Here is an 8,208-nt window from a genome sequence, read left to right as displayed (position 1 = left end):
AAGTGGTGCAGCACTATTTTTTGGCATATTATATTGTATTATATAGCGACGGTGGCGACTTTCATTATTATATTTTCACAATATATTGCGCCAATTGATTTATTCAACAATTTTTCGGGTGTAAAAAGATGTCCACTTGGCGACTTCAGACTGTAGACTTATGCCCTGTACACTACACGGTCGGTTTTTCGGACGGAAAATGTGCGATCGGACTGTGTTGTCGTGAAATCCCATCTGACTTTTTCCATCTGAATTTCTGACACACAAAGTTTGAGATCTGGATCTAAAATTTTCCGACAACAAAATCCGATCGTTTAAATCCCGATCATTGTAGAAAATTCCAAAGCACGAATTGCCACGCATGCTCAGAATAAATTACGAGACAAAAGCTATTGGCTTTTTATAGTCCCGTCGTACGTGTTTTACGTCACCTCGTTCTGAACGATCAGATTTTTCGACAACTTTGTGCGACCGTGTGTATGCAAGCCAAGTTTGGGCCAAAATCTGTCGGAAAAAATCTGACGGATTTTGTTGTTGGAATGTCCGACCGTGTGTACAGGGCATTAGTGTGGACGAGTGCGGGGTGTCCCAAGATGGCCGTGACGGAACGTCACTTCCGTTACGAAATCTGACGGATTGCCTAATCTGACGGAACACCGTATTGCTTAAAGAGGAGGGCCAGTTAAAAAAAAAAAAATGTAAAAGTCAGCAGCTGCAAACACTGTAGCTGCTCACTTAATAAGCCGACTTACCTGTCCAGGATGCCCGCGATGTTGGCCACCCGAGGCCGACCCGTGCCTCGGGTCCCGGCGCCGCCATTTTATGTAAGGGAAACAGGCAGTGGAGCCTTGCGGCTTCACTGCCCGTTTCCTACTGCGCATGCGCGAGTCGCGCAGCGCTTTGTGAATGGGACGCGCTGTGTTCTGGGACACACAGTTCCCAGAACACAGCGCGACCCATTACCCAGAAGACGCCGCACGGAGGAGAGAAGAAAGAAGATCTTCGCGGAGGAGGAAGAGGCAGATTAGGATGATGTGCCAAGCAACAGACATTTCTGGTAAGTAAAAAAAAGAAAAAAAAATTTCATTTTTTTTTTTTATGATTTTTTTCTAATTTTTAATGTATTTTTTTTCAGGGTGGCCCTCAACTTTTTTTAAAATGTCCTATGATCCTCTGATCATCGGCTCCATCTAGTGGCCATAATGTGATATTATTCCTGAAATACCAAAAAAAAAAAAAAACGCATAATGGCCACTAGATGGATCATAGGAAATATACTGCAACAAAACAGCAAACATTTGTGGTTTGGTTAAGACTTCCACAGAGCAAATGATTTATACACAGGCCCCTTGTTGTCAGAGATAAAGGCAGTGTGAGGAAGGGGCACTGCTGTTCATGTCCCACGCTGATCTGAGGTATGTACATTATGGGTCTGTACTGAATGGTGGGGGGAAATCTGTACTGAATGGGGGGGGGGGGGGGGGATATGCACTGAATGGGGGTTCTGCACTGAAGGGGGAGTCTGCACGGGGGGGGGGGTCTGTAGACTCTGCACTGAAGGAGGGAGTTCTGCACTGAGAGAGGATGGCTGTCTGTTCTGAGGTTGGGGGATCTGTACTGATAAGAGGGGGGGGGGGGGGTCTGTATTGAGGGAGGGGGGTCTGTACTGATGAGGGGTGTCAGTTGGTGGAGGGGGGGGGGGGGTGACACCAAGTTTTTCCACACCGGTTGACACCAACCCTAGTGACGCCACTGGTTGGCGAGCGCTCCTTATTTGTGGATATGCAGTGACTGGGACTGAGGGGGGCTGCCTACACCAAAACTTTGGGTCTATGTGTAGCACCCTGATGTCTAGGCAGGGTTACTCCTAAATTTACCTGCCAGGTATGATTGCTTTGGCCAATTGTGAGGGATCCATTGATTTCACACTAAGTCTGGAATTGCTGCACTTCTCTCTTCTGTCACTAGATGGCCGGGTATTTGGTGACATTAGATAAGACAAGGGCATTGCAAGGACAGGTTAAGAGTAGATAGGGTATCTCAGCCAATGGGCAGGGATTTTCTTGGGTCCCTTGGCCTGCTGGGAGAGCCTATTTAATTTGGGTGAGGTCAGGTGATTGGGGTTCTGTGCCACCTGGACGTGTGTTGTACTGCCCCGGCTGCAAAACCAGAGTTTGGGACCTATTCCGGGGGACATCTGTCTGCTAGGGTGTCTGAGGGCCTATCCAAAAGCAAGAGAGCAGCATAGGGTTGGGAACCTTGTTACCAGGTACCACAGAGAGTAGCTGAATCAAGTACTGGAGCAAAATTCTCACCGACCAAGGAAGAATCAGGAAACTTCAGCAGGTGCCAAGCCAGGGATCCAGCCAGTGGGGTGACACTTGAGGAGTATCTGGAGTGCCAAGCTAGTGATCCAGCAGGGAAGCGGGGTGACGCTTGAGGAAGATACTAGACTAGAGTAACGAGATTAGAAGAGCTCACAGGATTCAGTGGCATTGGAACCTCCCAAGGGTGTCCTGGCCCTAAACCCTCTCTCCCACTGTTCTGTTCAAGAGAAAATAAATCTCTTTGCATTCAAGAAGTGTCTGGTGCCCATAACTCTACCTTACATTACACCCACTATGCCTTGCAACTCGCTCTATACAGAAGCATGTCAGCTATCCTTGGCTCTGGAGGTTCTCATTAGACTAAAAGAGTCCTGGGACCTTGCAACATATGTCTGTTATTTCTCAGTGCAGGTGTCTTAACCATTCTGCATGGGTACAACAAATGTTTGCCGTTGTTCCGCCAGAATAGGCGACCCGTCAAAACTTGTAACAGAAGTGATGTTCCATCACGGCTATCTTGGTACACCCGGACTTGCCTGCAGTAAGCCTACAGTCTAAAAGGCGGCAAGCGGACATCTTTTTACAGCCACCGAAGTCTTGCATTTCACATGTATTTTTCCACTAAACTGAGCTTATATCGTAAAATACAGTATTCAAGAATCCGTGACACTGTTTTGATGTTGAATTTTAAAAGCAGCGATGTTCAGGTAGATCAGCAAACCTGTGAGATCAGCACGCTTGCCACTGATTTTAAAATTCAACATCAAAACAGTGTCATGGATTTCTAAATACTCTATTTCACGATATAAGCTCAATTTAGTGGTAAAAATGAATGTGAAATGCAAGATTTTGGGTGTAGAAAGATGTCCGCTTGGTGACTCCAGACTGTAGGCTTAGTGCAGACGAGTGTGGAGTGTACCAAGATGCCTGCTACAGAACGCCACTTTCGTTATGAAGTCTGACGGGTCGCCTAATCTGACGGAACACCGCATTGCTTGTAATGTCGATCATCAGCTCCATCTAGTGGCCATAATGTGATAATGTTCCTAAAATACCTGAGAAAAAAAACGGGAAAAAAAACTGCATTATGGCCACTAGATGGATGATAGCAAATAATTATATTGCAAACAAAACCGCAAACATTTGTGATTCAGCTAAGACTTCCACACAGCAAATGATTTATACACAGGCCCCTTGGTGTCAGAGATAAAGGCAGTGTGAGGAAGGGGCACTGCTGCGCATGTTCTACGTTGATCTGAGGTATGTACATTATGGGTCTGTACATTATGGGTCTGTACTGAATGGGGAAGGGGGGCCTGCACTGAAGGGGGGATCTGTACTGAAGGGAGAGGTCTGCACTGCAGGGGGGGTGTCTACTGCAAGGGGGTCTGTACTGAAGGGGGGATATGCACTGAATGGGGGGGGGGGTCTGCACTGAAGGAGGATGTTCTGCACTGAGAGAGGGGGGTGTCTATTCTGAGGCAGAGGGGTCTGTACTGATTAGAGGGGTCTGTACTGATTAGAGGGGGATCTGTACTGAGGGAGGGGGATCTGTACTGATTAGAGGGGTCTGTACTGATTAGAGGGGGATCTGTACTGAGGGAGGGGGATCTGTACTGATTAGAGGGGTCTGTACTGATTAGAGGGGTCTGTACTGATTAGAGGGGTCTGTACTGATTAGAGGGGGATCTGTACTGAGGGAGGGGGATCTGTACTGATTAGAGGGGTCTGTACTGATTAGAGGGGTCTGTACTGATTAAAGGGGGGTCTGTACTGAGGGAGGGGGATCTGTACTGATTAGAGGGGTCTGTACTGAGGGAGGGAGATCTGTACTGAGGGAGGGGGTCTGTACTGATGAGAGGGGTCTGTACTGAGGGGGGGGGGGGGGTGCTGTACTGATGAGGGGGGTCTGTACTGAGGGAGGGGGGTCTGTACTGATGAGAGGGGTCTGTCCTCAGGAAGGGGGGTCTGTCCTGAGGGAGAGGGGTCTGTACTGAGGGAGGGGGGGTCTGTGCTGAGGAAGGGGGGGTCTGTACAGATAAGTGGGGTTTGTACGGAGGGAGGGGGATCTGTACTGATGAGAGGGGTTTTTACTGAGGGAGGGGGATCTGTACTGACGAGGGGGGGATCTGTACTGACGAGAGGGGGATCTGTACTGACGAGAGGGGGATCTGTACTGACGAGAGGGGGATCTGTACTGACGAGAGGGGTCTGTACTGATGAGAGGGGGGTCTGTATAGATAAGAGGGGTTTTTCCTGAGGGAGGGGGATCTGTACTGATGAGAGGGGTCTGTACTGATGAGAGGGGTCTGTACTGAGGGAGGGGGATCTGTACTGATGAGAGGGGTCTGTACTGATGAGAGGGGTCTGTGCTGAGGGAGGGGGGTCTGTACAGATAAGTGGGGTTTGTACTGAGGGAGGGGGATCTGTACTGAGGGAGGGGGGTCTGTACTGATGAGAGGGGTCTTTACTGAGGGAGGGGGATCTATACTGATGAGAGGGGTCTGTAGTGAGGGAGGGGGATCTGTACTGATGAGAGGGGTCTGTAGTGAGGGAGGGGGATCTGAATTGATGAGAGGGGTCTGTACTGAGGGAGGGGGATCTGTACTGATGAGAGGGGTCTGTAGTGAGGGAGGGGGATCTGTACTGATGAGAGGGGTCTGTAGTGAGGGAGGGGGGTCTGTACAGATAAGAGGGGTTTGTACTGAGGCAGTGGGATCTGCACTGATGAGAGGGATTTTTATTGATGAGAGTGTACTGATGAGAGGGGTGTCTGTATTGATGGGGTGCTATAGTTGGTGGAGGGGGGGTATGACACCATGTTTTTACGCCACGTGACAGCAACCCTAGTGACGCCACTGATGGCAGTGTCCCTTATTTGTGGATATGCAGTGGCTGGGACTGAGGGGCAAAAGGTTCTGAGGCGGAGCTGTAGACAGGGTACGGGGAGTATTGAGTGGATGAGGGCAGAGAAGCATAAATGCACCAAGTTGGAGCAGGCATGTGTACCACTCTCGGTGGGAGAACACAGCCCTGTTAAGCAGGCTTCTGGGTTTTTTAAATTTTTATTTGGATAGAGGGGAAAGGGGATAGAAGCTCAGTGATGCTTTTTTAATGCTGCCTACACCAACACTTTGGGTCTATGTATAATATTTCTCAGTGCAGGTGTCTTAACCATTCACATGGGTACAGCAAAGGTTTGGCGTATTGCTTGTAATGTCCTATGAGCCTCTGATCATTGGCTCCATCTAGTGGCCATAATGTGATATTTTTCTTGAAATCCCTCAAATAAAAACAAAACAAAAAAAATGCATTATGGCCACTATGGATCATAGGAAATAATTATATTGCAAACAAAACCGCATACATTTGTGGTTCAGACTTCCACACAGCAAATGATTTATCCACAGGCCCCTTGGTGTCAGAGATAAAGGCAGTGTGAGGAAATTGCAATATCTTTGTGGGATAGGTGCACAACAGTGTAGCAAAGTTCAGCAAATATAGACAGGCCCAGTGTAGAACCACAACCATCCAGATTCACTTACAACTGAAACAGCAGTGAAACAGTGGGTTGAAGGCTGGAAGGTGCCACCTGGATGGTCCAGGCTTCTTTGAAGAGGTAGGCATGGTACTGTCCCTACTCCTCCAGAACCTTTCCCTATCTCTAAGCACTGTTCCTGCCAGACGGGGGAACCTGTCCCTACTCTAGCCACTCACATCCAGCGCACCAAGCTCGGGAACTGGAGTCAAAAATAGACTTTGACCCAAGATGGCCACCAAAGTTACAGATAGCTCCCTCCCTGTGGCTGAGGAAATCATAGAGGAACCAAGTTCTTCTCAACTCTCTCCCCCATCTGCATTGTCACTGTGGTCTAGCGCCATCTGCAATTGAGACTACAGACTTAACCTGCCTACATGTTGCCTATGCTCACTGAAGGACATAGCTCAAACAGAAGTAGTGCCCCAGGTACAAAACACAATAAACAGCCTAGGGATGGTCCATGCTGGTGGTCAAACCCCCAAATGTTAGAAATAGCTTAAGTCTTCTACTTAGCGTCAGGAGCCAAGACTTCAGAACCTGTGCTGGAATTATTTGTTCATGTTTTTGGCCAAATTGTATTTTTTCATGTGTTAACTGGATTTTTTTTCAATTAACCGCTGGCCTGGTGACCAGCTGTATATTTATAGATAATAGATTAAAAAATCTGGGCACACTGGCCTACTGCATTAACCAACATAGAATTATTAAAAAGAGATAAGAGATAAGACTGAGATAAAACTAATCACAACAAAGTGTAGGTAGTAAACTCGCTCAGCAAGCCACTACAAGTGGCTACAATCTCCCAGCTTTGCCAAAGCCTCTAGCTAAGGCAGGACCTCACCAGGGTCCCTGCCGGCTGATGCGATTAGAAGGAAACCCTTCCACATCAGAGCCCTCTTGTAAGGTCACCTGAGGCCAGGTGACAGATGCACACCATTGGAGTCAGGAGTGCACCGCTAAGGTAGTGGACCCTACGGCTGACTGCTGTGGATAGAGCTCTGGGTGGTTCAGGAAAGCAGGTCCACTGGAGCACCAACACAAATCCCACTGGGAGCTAGAGCATAAGATTCTCCAGGGTGTGTCTAACAGCCACCAGAGCCTCTAGTGGTGACGATGGACTTCATTGCAACTGGCTCCAGGTCGCCGCCCCAGGGTCTCCTAGCTCACACTCGTGGTAGGCTATTGGAGGATAGAGAGGAAGCAGCAGTTCAGGAAAACAAGGGATAGTCAAGAGATAAGCCAAAGGTCGGGGCAACTAGCAAACAAGGATTAGACAAGAGGACGCCAAAGGTCAGGGTAACAAGCAGGCAGGGATAATCCAAAAAAAAGCCAAGATCAATGAACAGAAACAGACGTAGAGCACGCAGCAAGAAACACACAGGAAGCCAAAAAAACAATATTGATCAGCAAGGCTTGGCTTGCAGTGCACAGGTTAATATAGTGTTCCTAGTTAGAGGCTCGGTTGGAGCCATGCTTGAGGGAAGAGTACTTAAGCATACAGGTGAACAGTGACTGGCCTCTAATTTGAACACAACACAAAGGTGGGCAAACAGACATGAACACTACTGCAGAGTCATGACAATACCCCCCCCTCTTATGAGGTCTCCCCCTCCCCTGCTTGGGCCCAGGCTTGGAGGGAAAACTCAGATGAAATCGCCTCAAAAGATGAGGTGCAAAAATGTCAGATGCAGTGATCCAGGACCTCTCCTCAGGACCAAATCCTTTGCACAAGGTACTGAAGAATGCCTTTACAGAGGCGGGAATCCAGAATTTGACTAACCTCGTACTGATTATCCTCAGAAACCGGGCCATGGTAAGGAGAGGATTAGAGAACCTATTGAGGACTAAAGGCTTTAGAAGGGAAACATGGAAGGAGTTAGAGATTTTGAGGCTTTTAGGAATCTGAGGTTTGAAACAAACCCAATTCAGTTTAGAAGTTATACTGTACGGGCCAATGAATCTTGGGACAAACTTCAGTGAAAGAACCCTGAGCTTGATGTTTCTGATGGAGAGACAGACTTTGTACCAAGGCTATAGAGAAGGCATTTACGCCGGTGGTGGTCGGCAAACCTTTGAATTTGCTAGGGGCTGCCCGGAGGGAATCATGAACATCACCCCAAATAGAATGAAAGATTCCTGAGCTGTAGCCAAAGCTGGAATGTCTGGAGAACAGGTCATAGGAAGAGGAAGCTGTGGGTCTCTTCCATAAACTATGAAAAAGGGTGCCTTCTGAGTACTGGTGTTTACATGATTGTTATGAGAGAATTCTGCCCACGGGAGTAGAGAGGACCATTTGTCATGATGAGCAGAGACTAAGGTGCGGAGAAAGGCCTCCTGATT

At 48.1% G+C, this 8,208-nt stretch overlaps 1 protein-coding gene across 5 annotated transcripts in view; it reads left to right on the top strand.

Annotated features, from left to right (window-relative positions):
* The first annotated feature begins 1,257 nt into the window (after nucleotides 1-1,257).
* LOC143980810 (uncharacterized) overlaps nucleotides 1,258-8,208 on the top strand; it is a 79,853-nt gene continuing 72,902 nt past the window's right edge. Inside the window, exon 1 of one of the 5 annotated variants that reach the window (XM_077479030.1) lies at nucleotides 1,258-1,415. The gene's annotated coding sequence lies outside the window, so the exon portion shown is untranslated. Of the gene's footprint in view, nucleotides 1,416-3,401; nucleotides 3,588-8,208 lie in introns of those variants that run through there. The other 4 variants (XM_077479032.1, XM_077479033.1, XM_077479031.1 and 1 more) reach the window with 4 other exon arrangements.

This window comes from Lithobates pipiens, unplaced genomic scaffold (genome assembly GCF_037356315.1).
Source record: "Lithobates pipiens isolate NorthernLeopardFrog02 unplaced genomic scaffold, aLitPip1_a1.2 Scaffold_1, whole genome shotgun sequence".
NCBI lineage: Eukaryota > Metazoa > Chordata > Amphibia > Anura > Ranidae > Lithobates > Lithobates pipiens.
This window is presented reverse-complemented; position numbering and strand designations above follow the sequence as displayed.